This window comes from Staurois parvus, unplaced genomic scaffold (genome assembly GCF_062004578.1).
Source record: "Staurois parvus isolate SC_StPar_1 unplaced genomic scaffold, SC_StPar_1.0 ptg000205l, whole genome shotgun sequence".
Taxonomy (NCBI): domain Eukaryota; kingdom Metazoa; phylum Chordata; class Amphibia; order Anura; family Ranidae; genus Staurois; species Staurois parvus.
In genome coordinates this window covers 3116006-3140670 of record NW_028318001.1, presented here as the reverse complement: position 1 = coordinate 3140670, position 24665 = coordinate 3116006, and the positions used below count along the sequence as shown (strand labels likewise).

Below are 24665 nucleotides of genomic sequence, written 5' to 3'. Positions count from 1 at the left end.
AGTGCCCCTAGAATATATTTCCTTCTTTTTTTTAGATCTGACTAAAGTGTACATTTATGCAGTATATAAATGAGTAGCCTGCCTCTGAAAATAATCTTATTAGCAAACATGCTAATTCCAACATTTCAGCTTAAATTAGCCCTTTTATTTTAGTATAGGTATTAGCATATGCATTTCATTTAATCATTCATCCAATTTTAATTTCTAGTAATAGAAAGAAAACTGCCACTATGAAGCATATTTTGTATTAGGAGTGTGTACGATTTCTCTCTATGAAGCATTCAACCAGTGTTTAATTTCATCATGAGCTATCGTATATTGGAATTGCTCAGATAATCTCTATAATTATTTTTCCTCAGATCTAAGAAATACATTAAGATAACAAAGATTATAAAGCTTTATAGGCATTGGTTTCACACTAAGGCTATCATAGCTAGGTCCTATTTTCCTATTGTAACACATTAGAGAAGCAATTCAGCAAGCTGGTACTAAGGCAATCTTCTTTAGAATACAGGGCACCCCCAGCTAATCCTTTTAAAATATGTTGTGTTTAAACCGCAATAGAAGTTCTATGTAAAACATAACATGAACTGAGAGCAGTAAGTCTGTTTTGAGAGCTCTCTTTACATTTACTTGCATGTGCTTGGTAATTCTCAAATTTTAGCATAATGCTATAATTAATAGTCTTCTGGGATGTATATTTAATAAGTCTCAGATTTTAAGCTCCAAGGAGCAGGTCCCTCCTAACCCTCTTGTATTGAACTGTATTGTTGCTGTATTGTCTCCCACTATATTGTAAATCGCTGAGCAAACTGTTGGCTCTTTATAAATCCTGTATAATAATAATATTATTATTAAGTAACAATGGATGTGTAGATACTAGGTTATCCAGGGCAGCACAGTGGGTAAGTGGTTGGCACTTCTGCCTAGCAGCATTAGTGTTGTTGGTTTGAATCCCAACCATGGCACTACCTGCCTGGAGTTGGCATCTTCTCTCTGTGCTTGTGTGGGTTTCCTCCCACACTTCAAAAGACATGCTGGTAGGCTAATTGGCTCCTGTCTAAATTAGCCCTAGCATACACTATATTGCCAAAGTATTGGAACACCTGCCTTTATGCTCACATGAACTTTAATGGCATCCCGATCTTAGTACAAAGGGTTCAATATTGAGTTGGCCCACCCTTTACAGCTATAACAGCTTCAACTCATCTGGTAAGGATGTCCACAAGATTTAGGAGTGCGTCTACGAGAATGTCTATGAGAATTCTTCCAGAAGTGCATTTGCGAGGTTAGGCACTGATGTCAGATGAGAGGGCCTGGCTCACAGTCTCCGCTCAACTTTATCCCAAAGCTGTTCTATCGGGTTGAGGTCAGGACTCTGTGCAGGCCAGTCAAGTTCCTCCACCCCAAACTTGCTCATCCATGTCTTTATGGACCTTGCTTTGTGCACTGGTAGTCATGTTGGAACAGGAAGGGGCCATCCCCAAACTGTTCCCACAAAAGTGGGAGCATGAAATTGTCCAAAATGTCTTGGTATGCTGATGCTTTAAGTGTTCCCTTCACTGGAACTCAGGGGTCAAGCCCCACCCCTGAAAAACAATCCCACACCATAATCCCCCATCCACCAATCTTTACACTTGGCACAATGCAGTCAGACAAGTACCATTCTCCTGGCAATCGCCAAACCCAAGCACATCTATCGGATTGCTAGAGAGAGAAGCATGATTCATCACTCCATAGAACACATCTCCACTGCTCTAGAGTCCAGTGGTAGCATGCTTTATACCACTGTAGCCGACACTTTGCATTGCACTTGGTGATGTAAGGCTTGGATGCAGCTGCTTGGCCATGGAAAGCTCTCTGCACACTGTTTTTGTGCTTATCTGAAGGCCACGCAAAGTTTGGAAGTCTTTAACCACTTTCATACAGGGCACTTTTACCCCCTTCCTGTCCAGGCCATTTTTCAGTTTTCACCACTCTCACACTTTGAATGACAATTGCGCGGTCATACAATACTGTACCCACACTAAAATTTTATAATTTTCTTCACACAACTAGAGATTTCTTTTGGTGGTATTTAATCACCGCTGGGGTTTTTATTTTTTGCTAAATTAACAAAAAAAGACAGAAAATTCTGAAAAAAAAACATGTTTTTCTTTGTTTCTGTTATAAAAGTTTGCAAATAAATAATTGTTCTTCATACATTTAGGCCAAGATGTATTCTACTACATTTTTTTGGTGAAAATAACCCAAATTAGGATGTAATATTTAGTTTGTAGGAAAGTTATAGAGTTCACAAACTATGGTATACAGTATATCTGAATATTGATCAATCCTAAAGTACTGACAGCCAATCTAATTTCTTGAGGTCCAAGAATGTCAGAACAGTACAGATATCCCCCAAATGACCACTTTTTGCAACGTAGACAGTCCGATGTATTTCATAAGAGGCATGGCGAGTGTTTTGAAGTTGTAATTTTTTTGTCAGAATTTTTTGGAAAATGAAAAAATGACCAGATGGCGGTCAGGTGGCAACTGGTTAAGCTATTGACTCAGACAATTGGTAACTGACCCCGCTCTGTCATTTTACGCAGCCTACCACTTGGTGGCTGAGTTGCTGTTGTTCCCAGTTGCTTCCACTTTGTTATGATACCACTAACAGTTGACTGTGGAATACTTAGTAGCAAGGACATTTCACGGATGGACTTATTGCACAGATGGCAACCTATCACGGTACCATGCTTGAATTCACTGAGCTCCTGAGAGTGATCCATTCCTTCACAAATGTTTGTAGAAGCAGTCTGCATGCCTAGGTTCTTGATTTTATCCACCTGTGGCCATGGAGGTGATTGGAACACCTGAATCCAATGATAGAGGGTTGCCCCAATACTTTTGGCAATATAGTGTATGTATGAATGTGAGTTAGGGACCTTAGATTGTAAGCTCCATGTGGCAGGGACTGATATTAATGTACAATATACACAACAGCCACTTTATTAGATACACCTTGCTAGTGCAAATAAAATACCCCCCATACCATCACACCACCACCACCAGCCTGAACTATTGATAAAAGGCAGGATGGATCCATGCTTTTATGTTTACACCAAAATCTGACCCTACCTTTTGAATGTTACAGCTGAACCAGTCTGCTCATTCTCTTCTCACATCAACAAGGCATTTTCGTCCACACAACTGACACTCACTGGATATTTTCTCTTTTTTGGGCAATTCTCTGTAAACCATAGAGATGATTGTGTGTGAAAATCCCAGTAGATCAGAAGTTTTTGAAATACTCAGACCAGCCCATTTGGCACCAACAACCATGTCACATTCAAAGTCACTTAAATGTCCTTTCTTTCCCATTCTGATGCTCAGTTTGAACTTCAGCAAGTCATCTTCACCTCGTCTAGATGCCTAAATGCATTGAGTTGCTGTCATGTGATTGGCTGGTTAACAATTTGTGTTACCAAGCAATTGAACAGGTGTACCTAATAAAGTGGACAGTGAGTGTATATGTAAAGCTCTGCGTAAATTGATGGCGCTTTAAAAGAACCTGTAATAAATAAACAAAATGCTGATTCGGGCTCAGTGTTGTTCCCATATGAAGATCTGGTCACATAATCTGCTGAAGGGCAGCTCAGCCAATACAAACTCTGATCTTCCTCCCTATAAAATATCACATGACCTAGTGCTTAGACTGTCACACTTGTTTAGCCTGAAGCAGCAATTTCACCTTTAAAGGATAGCATCTGAGCATTTTAGCTAATATGTTACCACTTCATTATCTGTCCTATCCACACTGTAAAGCTGGCCATACAGAAATTCTCACAATACATTTAAATGTTGTTCAAAAGTACTTCAAAATGTGGTTTGCTTTTAACATTTGATTTTGTAATGAATGTAATTTTCTGAACAAAAACACATTCATTATTAGAGAAAAAATTTCCATCTTGCTTCTTCAAACTTTGCTTGGACCCCACGAATGATTCAAAAACTGAACAAATGATCCTGAAATGAAAGTTCTCTCTTCTAGAGTAGGGCCAACTTTACCTAGTTTTATATTTGACAAGCAGGTATGATATAAGTACTATAAAAAACTAATAAAATCAGGCAGGCCCTTGTACTACATAGTTGTTGGTAGATCAAAAGGAGATTGTACAATCAGCTTATAACATATGTGGTGAGCTTTACATGTACCCTCTAATGAGGAACACAGCATATTCAAAGTTTATTAGCTGATGTTATCCTGTATGCCAAAAAAAACTGCCTTAGGCCCCTTTCACACTGGTGCGCTTTTGCCTTGTCCGGCCAGGGCAATAAAAGGGCATGAAAACTATTCCCCATTAAATCCTATGTAACTCTTTAAAATGCAGGTGTGCTGTGCATTGAAAAGTCATGCATGCTGCAAAGTTTTTAAAAAGTGCACCAAAGAGGTGCCTTCTATTGTAAGTCAATGGGAATGCATGAAAATTTAATTGGTGTGAAAGGGCCCTTAGTAATGGTTCTCTGAATTGTATCAGGTAGGATGTTAGGGCCTGGTATGATAACCTTAGTTTGAAATAAGTACCTGTACCCGCCTATACTCAGCATTACAAGGCCAAGGCATTAATATATGTTAATATATGTTCAAAATTTAAATGCACTTTTACCTATATACAACAGATCACAGATCCTTTCTAAAACCAACAATAAACACATAATAAAATAAGGCCTTTAGTTACCGTATTTTTCGCTCACTAAGACGCACCTGACCATAAGACGCATCTAGGTTTTAGAGGCGAAAAACAAGAAAAAAAATATTCAGAACCAATGGACTGCAGACACAGTACAGAGGATGACCAGAGACTGCGGACACAGTGCAGGAGATGACCAGAGACTGCGGACACAGTGCAGGAGATGACCAGAGACTGCGGACACAGTACAGGAGATGACCAGAGACTGCGGACACAGTGCAGGAGATGATCAGAGACTGCGGACACAGTACAGGGGATGACCAGAGACTGCGGACACAGTACAGGAGATGACCAGAGACTGCGGACACAGTGCAGGAGATGACCAGAGACTGCGGACACAGTGCAGGAGATGACCAGAGACTGCGGACACAGTGCAGGAGATGACCAGAGACTGCGGACACAGTGCAGGAGATGACCAGAGACTGCGGACACAGTGCAGGGGATGACCAGAGACTGCAGACAGTGCAGGGAATGACCAGAGACTGCAGACAGTGCAGGGAATGACCAGAGACTGCAGACAGTGCAGGGAATGACCAGAGACTGCAGACAGTGCAGGGAATGACCAGAAACTGTAGACAGTGCAGGGAATGACCAGAAACTGTAGACAGTGCAGGGGATGACCAGAGACTGCAGACAGTGCAGGGAATGACCAGAGACTGCAGACAGTGCAGGGGATGACCAGAGACTGCAGACAGTGCAGGGGATGACCAGAGACTGCAGACAGTGCAGGGGATGACCAGAGACTGCTGACCTTTGGGGAGGGAGGTAGGGGGAGCGGGTACCTGAATTTGAGATGTACCCGCTCCCACTTCTGTGGAGTTGTCCTTCTCTCTTCTTCCCGGGCCGGCTTCTGTGACAGCCGGGTGCCCACTGCGCATGCTCAAGAAGCGCTGTGCTTTGTGAATGGCCCGGCGCCTTCTGGGACCTGTCATGTGTCCCAGAAGACACCGGATCATTCACAAAGCGCAGCACATGCGCAGTGGGCACCCAGCTGTCACAGAAGCCAAAGCCAGCGCGGGAAGACTGTGCAGCGCTGGACCGAGGAACAGGTAAGGTCCTGCAGGAGAGAACAGCTGAGCGGCCGGCCCGGTATTCTAACATGGTGGCGGCAGAAATACCGGACCGGCCGCTTTATATTCGCTCCATAAGACGCACTGACATTTTCCCCCCTTTTTTGGGGGGAAAAAAGTGCGTCTTATGGAGCGAAAAATACGGTATATTTTATTTTTATTTAAAGCCAAAAACTATTTTTATTTAACATTTTACATCCACGCTATTGAAGTGTGCTCCACATGCCTAGGTTGCAGCACTATGTATAATTTTCACTCAGTACCATACAATGCAGTCAGTGCTGAACATCTGGCTCTGAGAATAACAGATCTGGAGTACTCAGATCAGTTTGTCACGTACACTCTCTCTCCTCCATTCAGTAAAGGGCTTGTATTCTTTTTAATATATGCATTCATTAACCCTTCTTCTAATCATAAAGTGCACTGTATGCATTGAAAACAATAAAAGATGGCTACTTATTGGAGGAGCTAGACTTCAAGAGAATCCCTGTATCCTGAATATTCCAACCAGAACTGTAATTCGCAGCTCTGACTTCACTGAAGATGAAATCAGAGTTGTACATAATGCCGCAACCTAGACAAATGGGATATACAGTTGTAAGAAAACATATGTGAACCCCTTGGGATTACGTGGAGATTTGCATGAATTGGGCATAAAATGTGCTCTGAACGTCATCTAAGTCACAACAATAGAAGAACACAGTCTGCTGAACATAATACTACACAAACATTAGATGTTGCCATGGTTTAATTGCACATAACATGTAAACATTCACAGTGCAGGGAGGAAAAGGTATGTGAGGCCCTAGTTTAATGACTTCTCCCAGACCTAATTGGAGCCAGGAGTGAGCCAACCTTGACTCCAATCAGTGTGATATTGGATGTGTTGCTGACAGCTGTCCTGCCCTTAAAAAACACACACCTGTTTTGGGTTTGGAGACAGCATTGGAGATACAGTGCTCAGCATAAATTAATACACCCCTTTTGAAAAGTAAGATTTTAATCAATAGCTCACTGAAAACAAGAGCAATTTCCAAAATTCTGACAACACTGAGTTTTATAGAACATTTGTTTAGCTCATTACATAAAAGTAAGGTTAATATTATAACTTAGATTACAAAATCTTTAGTTTTACTCAAATTATTTGATGCAAAAATGAATACACCCCACAACAAAAACTACTACATCTAGTATATGTATGGCCTCCATGATTTGTAAGGACAGCAACAAGTCTTCTAGGCATGGAATGAACAAAGTGGCGACATATTGCAACATCTATCTTTTTCCATTCCTCAAGAACGACCTCTTTTAGATCCTGGATGCTGGATGGAAAGTGATGCTCAACTTGCCTCTTTAGAATAGGTGTTTGCTTGGGTTCACATCAGGAGACATACTTGGCCGCTGAATCACTTTCACCCTGTTCTTCTTCAGAAATGCAACAGTGGTAAATGGGAAATTTGGAGAACTCATAGGCATTTACTATCTGACTAAGGTCCACTCATATTTTGGTTGATTGAGTCATTTTCTTGGTAGCTGTATAGCTCTGCCTACCTTTCTACCTATATTGCTCATGTACTTAATTTCTTTTCTCTTTGTTTCTTTTTTTACTTTGCATGGTTGTACCATTTGAAATATACATTACAGACGTGCCTTGTTCCTGTTGTATATCTTACTTAATGTTGTACTGCCATTTTGTAGTCTATTTCTTGGCAAAAAACAAAATAAAAATGTTTGTAAACAAAAAGAAATGCAACAGTGGTATTAGGTGTGTTTTGGATCATTGTCATGTTGGAAAAGTGCACAACGACCAAGGGCATGGAGTGATGGTAGCATCTTCTCTTTCAATATAGAGCAGTACATCTGTAAATTCATGATACCATCAATGAAATGCAGCTTCCTGGCACCAGAGGCACTCATTCAGCCCCACAGAAGGACACTGCTGCCACCATGTTTCACTGTAGGCACCATGCTTTTTTCTTTGTACTCCTCACCTTTGCGACACCATACAGTTTTGAAGCCATCAGTTCCAAAAATATTTATCTTGGTCTGATCACTCCGTAGTGCAGAGTCCCAGAAGTCTTCTTGTTTTTCAGCATGGGCCCTGGCAAATTGTAGGTGGACTATTTTCTGCATGGACTTTAGGAGAGGCTTCCTTCGTGGACAACACCCATGCATGCCATTCCTCTGGAGTGTATGCCATATTGTGTCATGGGAAACAATCACCCCAGCTTGGTTTCCTACTTCTTTAGCTAACTGCAGTGAACTTGCATAACAATTTTTTTCAACCCTTCTCATCAGTAGATGCTCTTGTCGAGGTGTTAACTTCTGTGGATGGCTTGAATGTCTCTGCGAGATGGTTGCAGTTCCATCTCTGTTAAATGTTTGTATCACTTTTGCTACAGTATTCTGACTGATAAATAAAGCTTTGCTGATCTTCTTGTAGCCTTCATTTTTCTTGTGTAAATCAATTATTTTCCTTCTCAGACCTTTGCGACATTTCTCTTCCATGTGGTGCCTTTGCTGACAGCATGAAATGGGAAGGGGTTTTCTTTGTTAAGTAATGCCATTTTATATTCAACTGTCTGCTGGACACCTGTTTTTTTTGTATTAACAATTTTTATGACCCTTGTGAAAAAGTCGGAAGTGACGAAACGCGTCAGGGACGTAAGGACGTAACAGTATTATCTCAAACCGGAAGGAGCGGCACGGCCATCTTGAAGACTGGAGTTCAGTTATATGGACTGTGGGAGAGGATGGACGCTGGCGTAATCTATGTAAGATATGAATAAAATTGTGATACCCTTTTATATACTCCACTGAGCCTTTTTACTATCTGCCCCTTTGAGGAACGGGGAAGGTGAATTGGAAGCAATAGGAAGCTTCCGGTGAGGGAGAAATTTTGGATTGCCCGGAAGGAATCTTTGCTTGGTCTGCATTGGAAGAGGGTAATGGTATTTTGAATCACAAGAGAGATGGCACTATTTTATTTGGATGCGTGTGTTTTTATGAGAGGGTAATGGCATATAGTACTTTTGGAAGGTGACACTGGTTGTGGAGTGTTGCACTTCATCACTTTTTTTTGGTTTTGGGAGTGTTGATTTGTCACTGGGGGGAGTGTAGGAGGAATCACTTGTAGCTTTTCACGTGTGGTTTTTTCACGAGTGTTTCTTTGTTTAAAGATAATGCACTATATTTAGTTTATATTTTTTGAGGTATCCTTATTTGAGGTTCCTGGATTGAAAAACAGCAAAGTGAAGGAGTCTCCAACGTTTGAAAACACTATATATTGAAAAGCACTATACATGGACTCACATGTGGACTTTTGCTGATATATGTTGTTGCACTGTTCGGGGGTGGTAGAGGGATTATCGAAAAGATTGTATGTATATTTTGTTTGCACTTTCAAGGCTGAGAGTGATACTTTTCGCGGGGATATCTAGAGTTTGTATTATATTTCTATTTTAACAATTTTTATTGGTTTTCAAATAAGTACAAACAACATGCTTTACAAAAGAGAAGGAAAAAAAAAAATAAGCATAACAGAAAGGAACATCGATGGCATAACTACACATAATCAGGACCAGTAGAGTCATACAAAATCAGTGCGGAAACAATCAGGGTCTTAGATTTCGGGCCGGCATAGATGAAATGAAGGAATCCCACGGGAGCCAAATCATCTCAAATACAGCAGATGAACAATTATGTAAAGCAGTCAAATACTCCATCTGTCTTACATCAGCAATAAGTTTGTACAAAGTCGGCATTGTAGGGGGAGTAGAAGATAACCAACCCATAGGAATACTTCTCCTGGCCGCGGTCAGCACATATGCAGCAAGTTTTCTGGCTGGTTTAGGTAGACCCGGGAATGGCAAGCCCAGCAAAAAATGCAGAGGGTCAAATGGGAGCGAGGCATGCAGCATTGATTGCAACAAGGAGCGGACTTCCTCCCAAAAAGGAGCAATAGAGTTGCATGTCCAAAAAATATGATAGAGAGAACCAGAATCTTTACCACAGCGCCAGCAGACAGGAGAAGCACTCGGGTTGAAAGCATGAAGAACCTCAGGTGTTTTGTACCATAACATCATAATCTTGTATATGTTTTCCTTAAAAAGCACACAAACAGAAGATTTAGATGCATTTACCCAAATATTCTTCCACGTTAGTAAATCAATACCACGTTGTACAAACTGAGACCACCTACGCATGTAAAGGTGAGTTTCATTAGATAAATGGGAGGCGTCCATAAGGAGTTTATAAGTATTAGAGATATTACCCCTTTGGTGGGGGCCCTGCATACATAAATGTTCGAAGGGTGTAGGCTTCCCCAGGTTCAATGAGGATGATAAAGTAGAGAAAAAATGGCTTATTTGAAAATATACAGTCATGGCCGAAATTGTTGGCACCCTTGATATTTCTCCAGGAAATCATGTATTTCTCACGAAACGTATTGCATTAACACATGTTTTGCTATACACATGTTTATTCCCTTTGTGTGTATTGGGACAAAACAAAAAAAGGGAGGAAAGAAAGCAAATTCGACATAATGTCACACAAACCTCCAAAAATGGGCTGGACAAAAGTATTGGCACCCTTTCACAACTGCGGATAAATAAGAATGTTACAAGCATGTGATGCTCCTGTAAACTCACCTGGGGCAAGTAACAGGTGTGGGCAATATAGAAATCACACCTGAAAGCAGATAAAAAGGAGAGACGTTCACTTAACCTTTGCATTGTGTGTCTGTCTGTGCCACACTAAGCATGGACAACAGAAAGAGGAGACGAGAACTGTCTGAGGACCTGAGAACCAAAATTGTGGCAAAATATCAACAATCTCAAGGTTACAAGTCCATCTCCAGAGAACTAGATTTGCCTTTGTCCACAGTGCGCAACATTATCAAGAAGTTTGCAACCCATGGCACTGTAGCTAATCTCCCTGGTCGTGGACGGATGAGGAAAATTGATGAAAGATTGCAACGCAGAATAGTCCGGATGGTGGATAAGCAGCCCCAAACATGTTCCAAAGACATTCAAGCTGTCCTGCAGGCTCAGGGAGCATCAGTGTCAGCGCGAACTATCCGTCGACATTTAAATGAAATGAAACGCTATGGCAGGAGACCCAGGAGGACCCCACTGCTGACACAGAGACATAAAAAAGCAAGACTACAGTTTGCCAAAATGTACTTGAGTAAGCCAAAAGCCTTCTGGGAAAACGTCTTGTGGACAGATGAGACCAAGATAGAGCTTTTCGGTAAAGCACATCATTCTACTGTTTACCGAAAACGGAATGAGGCCTACAAAGAACAAAACACAGTACCTACGGTAAAATATGGTGGAGGTTCAATGATGTTTTGGGGTTGTTTTGCTGCCTCTGGCACTGGGTGCCTTGACTGTGTGCAAGGCATCATGAAATCTGAGGATTACCAAAGGATTTTGGGTCGCACTGTAGGGCCCAGTGTCAGAAAGCTGGGTTTGCGTCCAAGATCCTGGGTCTTCCAGCAGGACAATGACCCCAAACATACGTCAAAAAGCACTCAGAAATGGATGGCAAAGAAGCGCTGGAGAGTTCTGAAGTGGCCAGCAATGAGCCCAGATCTAAATCCCATTGAACACCTGTGGAGAGATCTTAAAATTGCTGTTGGGAAAAGGTGTCCTTCCAATAAGAGAGACCTGGAGCTGTTTGCAAAGGAAGAGTGGTCCAAAATTCCGGGTGAGAGGTGTCAGAAGCTTATTGATGGTTATAGGAAGCGACTGATTTCAGTTATGTTTTCCAAAGGGTGTGCAACCAAATATTAAGTTAAGGGTGCCAATACTTTTGTCCAGCCCATTTTTGGGGTTTTGTGTGACATTATGTCATATTTGCTTTTCTGCCTCTGTTTTATATTTGTTCCAATACATACAAAGGGAATAAACATGTGTATAGCAAAACATGTGTTAATGCAATACCTTTTTTGTGTGAAATACTTGATTTTCAGGAAAAATATCAAGGGTGCCAACAATTTCGGCCATGACTGTATATATAGGTGATGAGGAGGTAAAGAAGCTTTTTTCTGGAGATCCGGAAATGAATGCAGCTTACGAGTCACCGGATGTACCAAATGACGCAATTGAAAAAGGTTGGATACCACCCAGAGAGACATCCGGGATATGGCCATATTGTCTGGCAGATTAGGGTTATAGAGGATATTTGTCAGAGGGGAGCATTCAGAGGCCAGTGTAAATTTAGCCTTACATTTCTGCCATACAGTCAATGAAAATTGCATGGGACCAAGGAATAGATGACGGAAGGAAGAGACATCCACTGCCGCGGCTGACCAAAGGAGAGAACATGGATGAACTGGGGACAGTTGCAAAGATTCAATCTCAGTCCATGTATTGGGATGGTAATGCGTGGACCATGACATAAGAAAGCGAAGGTGGGTTGCATAATAATACGTGATTATATCCGGCGCTCCCAATCCTCCCCTAGAGCGTGGAGAGAGCAGAACAGAACGTGCAATCCTGTGCCGCTTATTTTGCCAAATAAAATGTAGGAAAGATTTCTGAAGGGAGTGAAGCCTGGACATAGGAATGGGAATGGGGAGGGTCGCAAACAGGTACAAGAGTTTGGGTAACACGGTCATTTTTAGGACGTTAATGCGTCCGAGGAAAGAGATGGGCAAGGGATCCCAATGTTTCAGAGAGCGAGAAATCGCTAGAAACAAAGGGGGGAAATTGGCCTCGTATATGGATTGGTAAGAGAGAGTAAGATTAGTACCTAAATATTTTAAAGAGTGGGTGCACCACCGATAGGGAAAGGCTTCCTGAAGCGAGGACAGAACGGTAGGTGGGACATGTATTGGGAGTGCCTCAGTTTTGGACGTATTGACTTTGTAACCTGAAATAGCCCCAAATTGTTTCAAAGTCTTATGCAAAATCGGTAAGGAGGTATGGGGACTCGTAAGCGTAAGAAGGATGTCATCTGCAAATAACGATAATTTGTACTCGTTGGAATGTGATTGTATCCCGCGAATATCCGGGTTTGACCTGATGGCGATGGCTAATGGCTCCAGATAAAGAATGAACAGTAAGGGAGAGAGTGGGCAGCCCTGACGTGTACCATTTGACATCTGAAAGGGAGGCGAGAGAAAAGAAGCTAATCTGACCTGCGAGAGGGGGGATGAATAGAGGGCCTTCAAAGCCGCTACAAACGGACCTCCAAAACCAAATCTCTCCAAGACCATGAACATATAAGGCCAGCCTAAATGGTCGAAAGCTTTTTGAGCGTCCAAGCTTAATAACACAGCAGGGGTAGGGGATCTGTTAACCAGATCAACCAGATCGATAGTTCTCCTGGTGTTATCTGCAGCATGTCTGGCAGGTACAAAGCCCACTTGGTCCCTATGTATGATCTTGGAAATGATTCCGGACAATCGGTTGGCCAAAATTTTGGTGAAAATCTTGTAATCGGAATTAAGTAGGGCAATGGGGCAGTAGTTGTCTACGAAAGAATGGTCCTTATCGGGTTTAGGGATGACCGAGATATATGCACGGGAGAATTTGGTCTGGGGTATGATTCCCTTAAAAAGATCTCGATATAAAGAGAGGAGATGCGGGGTCAGAATACTAAGAAAAGTTTTATAGTAGGAGTAGGCCAATCCGTCCGGTCCCGGGGCTTTACGAGAAGGGAGATGTTTAATTGTGTCCAATAATTCCTCTAGTGTAATGTCAGCATTAAGGGTGGCAATGTCTGAAGGTGAGATTCTCGGGAGTGACAATGGGTCAAAATAATTATCAAATTATGACTGTGTGAGGGGTGGATGCAGGTCTGGGGTCAAACAGTTGTACAGTTTCCCATAAAATGAGCCAAAAAGGGTTGCCATAGCCCGAGGGTCGTAAGTAGGGCTTCCATCTGGCTGTATTAGTAGGTCAGGCATCGTAGAAGGGGACTGAGCTTTGAGACGATTGACTAACATACGATGGGGCTTGTTGGAAAAGGTGTAGAATTTCTGCTTAACCCAAAGGAGGGATTGGGCAGTCTTACTGGAGTCGAGAGCTTTAACTTGGACACGTAAAGATGTTACCCTCTGGAGCCCAGGAATAGACGGCTTGGCCAATAACCGTCGTTCCGCCCAAGATAGCTGTAGTATGAGAGAAGCCCTAGCACTCGCCGAGGACCTTTTTAAACGAGAACCCATAGAAATACAAAGTCCTCGAAAAACCGCCTTATGGGCCTCCCATAGAGTTGAGGAAGAGGTTACGGAGCCAACATTGTGGGTGAAGTAAGTATCAAGTCCCTGCGACAGTTCATCTCTAAGATGGTCTGTGGAAAGAAAGGTCTCATTAAGGCGCCAATGACATGGTTTGGATATAACAGGGGGGAAAAAAAGATTTAAAGTCAAAGAGGCATGGTCGGACCAAGTAATGGGATTAATATCAGAAGAAACCAGAAGAGGAAGCAATGGGGCAGAGATGAAAAAATGGTCTAGGCGAGAATAACTACGGTGAGGGGTGGAGTAAAAAGTGAATTGTTTATGGATAGGGTGTTTAATCCGCCATGCGTCAAAGAGACGATGCTCCCTAATTAATCTACGAAAGGATTTTGAAGAGAAGCATTGCCGCTTTGAGGGGGTGGACTCAAAAAGAACCTTCCTGTCTTTATGGGGGGAAAGAATCAGATTAAAATCTCCCCCAACTATCACCTGCAAAGTGGAAATGGAATCTATATCAGCAAGTGTTTTGGATAGGAATTGCAATTGACCTGTGTTAGAGGCGTATAAATTCAGCAGAACAAGGGGAGTCTCACCAAACATACACTCCAAAATAATGAAGCGACCCTGTTGGTCAACTTTGGAGGAAACAACCCGAAGGGAGCAGTGTGACCCAATCAGAATTGCCACCCCGGCCTTCCCAGAAGGATCAAAAGCCAAGTAGGCTCGGGGAAAAAATCTTGAGGCAAAACGAAAGCAGCCAGTTGATTTGAAATGGGTCTCTTGGACAAAAATAATGTCTGCTCCTGAGGATCGAAATTTCTTCAAAGCCATCCACCTTTTTTGAATGGAGTTGAGGCCCTTGACATTATATGACAGAAACCTCAAAGCCATTATAAAATAACAATGACTGGGCTACATGTATTAGCATGAAAAATAGATGAAATACCATTGATGTAGTAGTAAAAAAAAAAACTAAAAAACATAAAACATTCAAAGAACACAAAAGAAAAAAATACACAATGAAGAACAGGTATCCGCAAGGATATAAACTTGGGAACGTCAACTAAGCCCAAGTCGTCTAGGCCAATGGCTAGACAGTATTGGGGGCAGCACAACATCCGACACTTCCGGGAGGATGTCAAACCCGGCCAGAAGAAACAAAAACAAAATAAAATGCACCCAACAAGGCCATGGCCAAACAAAACAGCACCAAATTCGCCACAAAAGGTCACCACTGAGAATCATCAGGCAGGTGGGTCGCTTGATCAGGAAGGGCGTGGACGTTGCGGGGTGCGCGTGGTTGTCTTCCGGCCTCAGCGGGCCGGTGTCCAGATCTTGGTAGGGGTGGCGGAAGGACGGGATGGAGTAGGCGGCGGTGAGGGCATATCATCCAGTAGAGGTGGAAGTCCCAGCTGCTTTAGGAAAGATTCCGCCTCTTGAAGATCCCAGAGAATAACATGAGTGTTGTCCCTAGAAACCACCAGCTTGAAGGGAAACCCCCAACGATACAGGACACGATGTTGCTGAAGATGTGTAGTGATCGGCTTCAAAGCACGCCGCTTGGCAAGAGTAATCGGGGAGATATCACAGAAGAGTTGGAGTCTATCACCTTTAAACTCCAAGGAAGATTTGTGGCGGACCGCTGATAGTAAGGCTTCTTTGCTTTGAAAGTAGTGGAAGCGGACTATAACGTTGCGTGGTCTGGTTCCCTCAACAGGTTTAGGGCCCAGAGTGCGGTGAGCCCTATCCATCCGCCAATCTGCCTCTTGAACCATGGGAGCAGTAGCGATGAAGAAGGACAGTAGATGGCGGTGTAATTGGGCATCAGCAACGGATTCGGACATACCACGAATACGGATATTTTGGCGCCGTTCCCTGTTTTCCAGGTCTTCTTGCTGGAGTTGCATTTGGGACATGGAATGTTTCAGATAGGCGTTATCTTCCTCCAATGCATGAACGTATTGCACCAAATCATCAAACTTACTTTCCAGTTTATCTGTGCGGTCCCCAATCTGGGCTATTTCCCCTCTGAGCTCAGTAGCCAATTTGACCACTTCAGCGGCTATGGAGGTGGTGATATTTCGTAAAAAAATTTGCAACTTGTTGTCCAATGCAGAGGTTGTGAGCGGAGGGGATGACTTTGTCTGCTGAGGATTTGGACTAGGGGCTGGAAAATACCCCGGAGTAGAGTTGTCCATAACCCCTCCTGCTGTGGATTGGGGGTTGTGATCCCCCATTTGTGGATGGATCAAAGCAGAGGCTTGCAGCTGTGCTGGAGACATACAGGGTGCAGTACCCTCTGTGGCCGCTAGAGGTCCGGGATTGTTCCTCGGACTCCTGTCCCCACTTGAGGCCGGGGATTGCGGCCTAGTCAAGAAGCGCCGCAGTGGCGAGGGCCGCGGGTCCTGAGGCTGCGGGGAGGGGGGCTTCCAGCGCCCTATATTCCCCATGGAAGCCTCTCCCCGGTGCTGGGCCGGGTGCTCGGGGATATGTGACTCACCCGAGGCAGAGAATGTGCTGTGGCGCGTAGCGGGTGAGTCACTCCTGGCCGGAGATGAGCGGAGCTCAGCAGGAAGCGTCCGCCATCATCCCTGGTCGCGCATGCACCCCCTGGACACCTGCTTAATGAATAATTAGACTCACCTGCAGTTGAATTCTTGTTAATTAGGATTTTGTTGTCTAAAATGTATCTTTGCTCCTAAGGCTGGCCATACACTATACAATTTTCTGTCCAATTTCTGCCCAATTACCTTTAGATTTACCTTCAACTATGTGGTGCAAGAGCCTGCCTAATTGGATACAATTGAAAGTGTTGTTAGGTTTGACCTCCTATTATATGGCTTTTGGTAAATCTAAATTAAAAATCTCAAGAAAATTGTATAATGTATGGCCAGCCTAAGACTTTCATTGCAGCATATTCATTTTTGCAACATGGTCTTGAATAAATTTGTTAGGAAAAATACTTTTTTGTGTGTGTAAATTAACAAATCTTGTTGGCAACCAATGGCCCGCATTTGTGGGAGTATAGTGTCCCATAGAAAATGTTGATTTTGAAAGGAAAGTAAAGGTTTTCTTATAAATCTGTTGGGGTGTACTCATTTATGCTGAGTACTGTGCCTCTCCCTCTCAAAAACTAACCCAACTGTTTATCCTACATAGGGTGTATTACACTCCCCAAAATTATTCTCTTGGGACTGCATCACGTTACTTAACTGTCCCTGATGTGCTAATGATTGTCATTTTAGCAAATATGTTATGGAGATGCCCCAAACTATTTCAGTACTAGACAGCAATATTTCAAAACATTTCTGATCTATGTTCGATACAAATAACCCCTTATTCTAACTTGCCCTTTTAGGCATACTCCCAGATCAATGGCTAGCTTCTACACATAAAATTGTAATCACTCAATTGTTGTGCTTTGCCAGTAGACTGATCTCTCAATGCTGACTCTCCCACAGGCCTCGACAGGGACAAAAAATAGGCTAGGGCATTCTAGACTAAGCAGCAATTTTTTTTTTTAAACCAAATGCTCGTTGTGCCCTATAGCCAGTCCAGGCCTGACAACCACTGATGTTTACAGCAGCCTCTGCACACATTTACAACCGCCATCAGGAAGCTACAGATTCCTTCTGGGCTGCCCCTGGCTGCTGCTATTTGGTCATCTGAATGTTGCCTTAAAGGAAGTCCCTGAAAAGGGACTTTTATGGCCGGAAATGTCAGAAGGTGAGGCTCTCCAGCAGCTCCTTGCATTCATCCATCCTTGGTTCCAGATCCAGGACCCCACAGAGGGTGTGGAACTCTTCCTTGGAAATGGTGCCCTCTCTCCTCCAGTCCAGGTGATGGAAGACCTCCTGCAGGTATTGGTCCAGCCTGCCAGCCAGCATGATGATCTCATTGTCTGTCCCATGATCCAGTCCTTAGTGATGACCCAGAACACTGATCAGCCACTGAGTGTGGGGGGCCAGCCGCGGGATGAGGTACAGGACATCCTTCCAGGCTCCTCCTCATCTTATCTCATAGGGCACATTAGAGTCAAGGAAGAGCCTAGGGAAAGCTTCCCCAGCTCTGTTTGACTAGTATGATAGGCGGTAAGGGATGATGAGGGTGCAGGCTCTGGGACATGCGGCCCGAAGGCTCTAGGGTGCCCTATGGCCAGTCCAGACCTGTTTTCCCCAACACACCAACCTTTGCACAATGGTGTAACACAGTGAATGATTGATAAGGAAAAACTAACTTACCAACACGGGGGATGTCCAAAAAAAATGTAATAACATTTAGTCTCCTTGGATAGCCACATCAGGCCTAACCGCATCCATTAATGCATGACCTGTCTGATGGTGCTGCTGCTTTATGATAATATCCAAGGCTGAATACCTTTTTCATTATGGGGATCTTATATACTTTTGGATTTGCTTGCTCACCCTTTTGGATATTTAATTATGGAGGAAATTTCCAAACCTATCTTGTCATTCATTTCCACCATGGATAAGTTATGGCTCTTTAAACAGTGTTCAATTGCATTGAGAGGTATGTGCTGGAATGGAATGGAATTTTGGAATTGTATGTATTCTTTTTTTTGTTATTTATAGTTTTCTTTTCAATTGGTATATTGCATAAAAAGTATAAATTGGATGGTAAATTGCATAAAAAGTCAATAAACCTATTTGACTTAAAAAAAAAAAGGATTGCCTGGAAAATTAGCCTAGCAACAGTTACTCAATATATACCATGTACAGGAGTGATAGGGTTAACATACCCTATTTACAATGCAATTTTTAACAAGCAGCAATGTGTTTACCTCATAGTTAAGCGACTGCTATGTGAAAACATGAGAGGATGCTGTAAGGAAAGAACATTACCACAATAGGTGTATGTAGGGAGCAGGGTGAAGGAATTAGTAGCCTTTAGGGGACACTTAACATAAATTACAGGATAATAAAGATAATAAACAGGTTTAGTAACATATGGCATTATATGTGCATATGCCAAAAGATGTCTCATTTTTCTCAAATACTGTATGATTCTGAATTGTTGGCCGCCAGTTAAAAATATATCCTATTTAAAGAACTCAAAAGAATAAGCTGAAATGTACACACATAAGTGAATGAGATACTAATTGTAGTAAATAAATTCTTATCATACCACTGTGTTTAAGGCTTTAATCAGAGAAATTATGTTTTAAAGCAGGCAGAGCCTATAACAGCCCAAGGTCTGTTAATTCTTAGAGCCCTACCTGCTCATTTTAATACGTGGCATTACACATAAAAACACACACACACACATGAGGAGGTCAAATTCTGGTCAGGGCTGAGAAACTCTGCAGGCCAGCCCCGCTGGAATTTCTTCCTGCTCTGAGGCTTTTGGAGGAGGGCCTTGGAGGCAGTGGGTGGATCTAAGGAGTGGCTGGTTACACTCTTGAGGGACCTCAGGCAATCCCAAACATGAGGCATGGCAAGGGGCTGGGATTCCTTTAAAAGTGGAAGAGCCTGCTCAGTAGCAGTAAGGCTGCCAGGAGGCCTAGTGGGATGGGGGCTGCCTGCAATCCTGGAGATGGAAAGGAGGAAAACTCAGGACCCACTGGCCCCCTGAGTGAGGACCACCTGTATGGCTGGGAAGGAGAAGCCAAGCTGATAGGCCTGGTAGCAGCAGCCATCCCGCAAGCAGTACAGGAGAGGATATGAGTGAGTACACCTGCACCCCCTGGGTGGATAGGGGAAGGAACACTCTAGTGGGAAACCAGATTAGCCCTTTGCTAGTGACTGTGCACCTTATTTAAAGGAACAGGTGCCAGCTCCCCTGCTCAGGAAGCGAGTCTCTAGATTTCTGGGTGTAGAGGAGTTCATCTAGGATCTTGGGTGGTACAACTGGGAGCTGCTAGTTAGCACTCCAACAGAGACGGTGACAGAGAAGGGAAGCTGTGATTAGTTCAGGAAGTTGTCCTCAGATTTTGGTTCCCTCGGGCATCCTATACACCCCTTACCATATCCAAGTTCTAATCCCCTCATTAAAATTACAAAACAAATGCTCAAGGACTGATTTTTGTCTACGGATGAGAGCTTGCATGGAAAAATGTTGAATGACTGGCTGTGCAGGACTATAGGTGGACCCAAACTCAACAGCAATCTCCATTGGGGTAGTGCTACGCAAAAAATGTGCCTGCACTGTGTTGGAGAAACTTCTCACAAAATCAGATTTCCCAGGAACTCAACAAAAGACATATAGTGTGCAAGAGCATCTTCTCACAAAATCTGAAATCTTCAGCTTTCCTGGAAGGTCTTTGACATCACCCTCACCCAGAAACTGTGGGTGGAAGCGGGAATCAGCACCAGGTTAAAAACCAATATAATAAAAAAAGAGAGATTTCTCTTTCTTAAGAGCTTTTACAATTACTTATATTAGTTACAAAGACACTCTGCCGCATCATTTTTGAGACAGTTCATTGCTTTTGTGACAGGCTTACCACCAATCACATCTTGTCCTCATTTGCTATAAAATGAAGTGTTGACAAGAGTGGGTGTAAAACCCTTTTAATTAGATGTAATCATGGAATCAAATAAGAATGATTAATATATCACATGAAAAGTTTTTTTTTTAAGTTGTTAGAGTTTAATTGGGTTACAAAAATAATCAGAACTAAAACAGCTAATAAATTATATTACAGAAGACAAGAGCATAATGTACCTTTTGCAGTGTCAGAAGAGAAGTCTGTGGCCACATTGATGTAATTATCTTACAGATTTTATATAATTATCTGCTAACCCTTAATAATATTTCTTTGATTGAAGACAGCACACTGTTCTATAAAATCAAATTTACCATAACAATAAAAAAATAAAAATAAAGAATTAAATGCTTGACCTGTGCTAAATTTTGCCTTGAAGGTATTTTTATAGCTGGAACTGCAACATTTTTTTCAGGGTGATTTTTTTCCCCTGGTCTTAGAATGTTTACACCATAAAAGCTTTTGCTAGGCATTACATTGCACTCATTGTGGCTACATCATCATTGCCAAGTATGATGCTGCACTTCCATCACCATATACCTACCAAATTCAACAGTCATTAAGCAACAAGAAAGAGAAGGTTTAAATGTCTCTGGTAACAGAATGCCAATTGAGTTGAAAAAGACAATCCACCTGAGCAAGCAATACTGGGCAAGTACGGTAGGTGTGCGATGCACCACTAACCCTGCATAAGAGCCCTAGAGATATATTCTACATTCAGCTAATGCCAATCCCAGCCTTAAAGTGTCAGGGCAGAATGAGAAAAAATATATTCATGGCATTCCTGAAATACAAGCACATGTTCTCATTTTTTATCTCTTAAAAATGGATGCAAGCACAGAAAAATACCTGTTGATCCATTTAGAATTATCCTAAGAGATCTTCTAACACCTTATGCTTCTGTTGTACTGAGTCAGCCCTACTGAGTTCTGCAAAGATACAGAATAGCTCCCCTTCATATTATGGAGACGAGGAGAAGGACCTATTCTGTACTGTGGCAAAGTAGGACTGGGCAGGGCTGAAAACACTTTTAGTGCAACTGAGAACCTATATATTCAACTTAAATGGGAAGTTAGGTGCTTAAAAAGTTTCTGGCAGATCATCAGGTAATTTTCTGTACTTGCCATTTTTACCAGACAAAACATGAGGAGAAGTGCATGTATTGCAGAGATATATGTTATACTTTATGCAGCCCGCAAAATCCTTTAGTACAGGCTCAGATCATTTATAATGTGGACTGTATTGCAAGGCAGAGTGTGTTTTTTAATTATTATTTCTTAACTTTGCATTCGACAGTACTCTTTTTAAAGCAATGATGATGTGCAGTGTAACTCCTAACTACCAGTTTCTGGTTAAAATGTAATAAATGCCTTCAGATCATCTACTACTGTATGTATTTGAAACACTTCTCATGCTAGTCAGAGATGCCACTTTTTTTTAGGAAGCTTTAGATATGTAGACCTCATTTCACAACTCTATAAAGCAATATAAATTGGGGAACACTTTTTTTTTAGTTAAAGTTAAAAACACCTGACAAACTTTTACTGCTGTCAGTGTCCATACTGTGGAAATGTCCTCTAACTTCTTGTCTTGCGACAATGGTCATCATGGGAAAATATAAGAATGATTCTCTCCCACGGCGATACAAAATTACTCTGCTTTCAAATGAACCCCCTTTGCTTTCTGCACAAGTGGGAATGGTTATTAGGAAAATAAATTATGAGATATACTTTTGGGGACACAGACAGTAATACAAAGCTGAAAACTATTCTAACCCTTCCCCAGTATATCTATCTATCTATCTATCTATCTATCTATCTATCTATCTATCTATCTATCTATCATGTACAGTATGTGTGTTGGAATAACACTGTAATGGAAAGTTACATATTCATTAATATTCTGCTGATGTGCATAAGGGCACAATAAAAAAAAACAGACAAATTCAAGTCATAAGGTCCAACAGCTTTGTCTTGTTAGCTTAAGTAGTTGGTCATAAAAGAAGGAACAAATGCGCAGTAAAACAGTAGAAGTCCCACAGCGGAAATTCTGTTTTGCCTTATTAAAACGTTTTTGCCTGGGCAGCTAAGCAAATTAGTTTATCTAGATGTAGATGTAAAATGCATTTATTGCATAGACCAGACTGAAAGACAACTCATTTTTCATTGAAGGAAACTGTTAAAGATCTTAATTTTAAATGTTTCAAAGGTCCTTGTATACTCTATCTGCACGTTCAACAAAAAATAGAAATATGTATTAGTGGGAGAGCTGTACTGTAAGTTGTAGTAATGATATTTGCATGACAATGATTGGCTTTTACTATGAGACTGATAAAAGATAAAAAATAGAAGTCAAAGGGAGTTGGGCGACTAATGCTGAAAAGATATCAGGAAGATATCACTGCTTGGTGATCTCAACAACTGTCTGTGTAATTGAGAAGGTTGAGTATGGTTAACATACAAAATCCCACCCAACACTAAAGCTGTCACTACAGGGAGAATTATTTTTTCAGGAAGCTCTGCAAATAAAATCACATTTGCTGGGTGCATGATTAAATTGATAGCTAACCCAGCTTTGACACTTATTGCCAGTATTGTTGATATTCATGCATTATACTGTATTTACCTAGCCAGAACTATTAAATAAATCACTCCTGATCACAAGCTTCATTGGCAACCTCCCACCTAGGATTAACATTGAGCTGTACTGCTCTATACTAACAAAAAGGGTATGTAATAAAGACAAATTTATTTAAACATTGCATCATAATCAGAATATATCATGTTTTGGCCAACAGCAGAGTAAGAAAAATATTCAGCAAACAGAGGGAATGAAAATAGTAGATGCTGCTGGCAATGGGGAGGTTATTAGTAATGCACAGCCTAGACCGCTTATAATGAATGCATTGTCCAAGGATTTCTAGACTATATAAATCACGGTCACAGTGTGCTGCAATGAGGCAAAAATAGAAGTCATTATCTAAGCTTGCAATCTCATATATCACGCTGATAGATATGTAACTGCTTACGAAGGACACATATATGATGTACTATGGCATATATTAAATATATACTATATGGCAACATTTCTACACACACACATATATATATATATATATATATATATATATATATATACACAAACACACACATACACACATACTGTATATATATATATAAAAATATGAATTGTTTAATTTTATCAATTTACAAAATGCAACATGAGAGAACAGAATAATTAAATCAACATTTGGTGTGACTACCTTTCGGCTTCAAACCAGCATCAATTCTTACACTTGCACACTTTGTATACATGCAGAAAGTCTAGAGTTTTGTAGGATTAGAGTCAGGTGTATGATTAACCAATTATACCAAGCAGGTCCTAATGATTATCAATTTAATATGTAGATTGAAACACAGTCATTATCTGAAACAGCTGTGTAGGAGTCTTTAAACTGGATGAGGAACAGCCAGACTCTGCTACTAAAGTGAGGCTGTGGAGGACAGTTTCATGTCACAGTTCGTACACCATGGCAAGAAGAGCATAACAACAAGATACAGGGTAGGTAGTTATACTGCATAAGGTAAAGTTTTTGAAGCAGGCTGAGGTTTCAAGATGTACTGTTTGAGCTACCTCTTAAAGAAACACAAAGAAATAGGCAACGTTTACGACCATAGATGAGGGGTCGACTAAGGAAACTTAATGTCATGGTTTGGCCCCCACAGAGCCCTGATCTCAACATCGAGTCTGTCTGGGATTACATGAGGAGACAGAAGGATTTAAGCAGCCTACACCCACAGAAGATCTGTGATTAGTTCTCCAAGATGTTTGAAACAACCTACCTGCCAAGTTTCTTCAAAAACTGAGTGCAAGTGTACCTAGAAGAACTGATTCTGTTTTGAAGGCAATGGATGGTCACACCAAATATTGATTATATACTGTGCATATATACTGTATATACAGTACATATATACTGTATATATGAGTGTTTAATACTTTACATCCTACAGGAGACTGCACGTGGTACTCTCATTATGAAAAAAGAAAGCAGAAAGTGTAGAGATATTAGGTTTCTCAAATTTAAGAATACACTAGAGACTCTCAATAGAGTGGGGCCAAGTCCTAACCAAAGAAAGCACAGAAAGTTCAGGGACGCAACAAAC

At 41.7% G+C, this 24665-nt stretch overlaps 1 protein-coding gene across 1 annotated transcript in view; it reads right to left on the bottom strand.

The window, feature by feature from the left end:
- SNTG1 (syntrophin gamma 1) overlaps positions 1–24665 on the bottom strand; it is a 709360-nt gene that overhangs the window by 531394 nt on the left and 153301 nt on the right. The gene's annotated exons all lie outside the window — the stretch shown is intronic.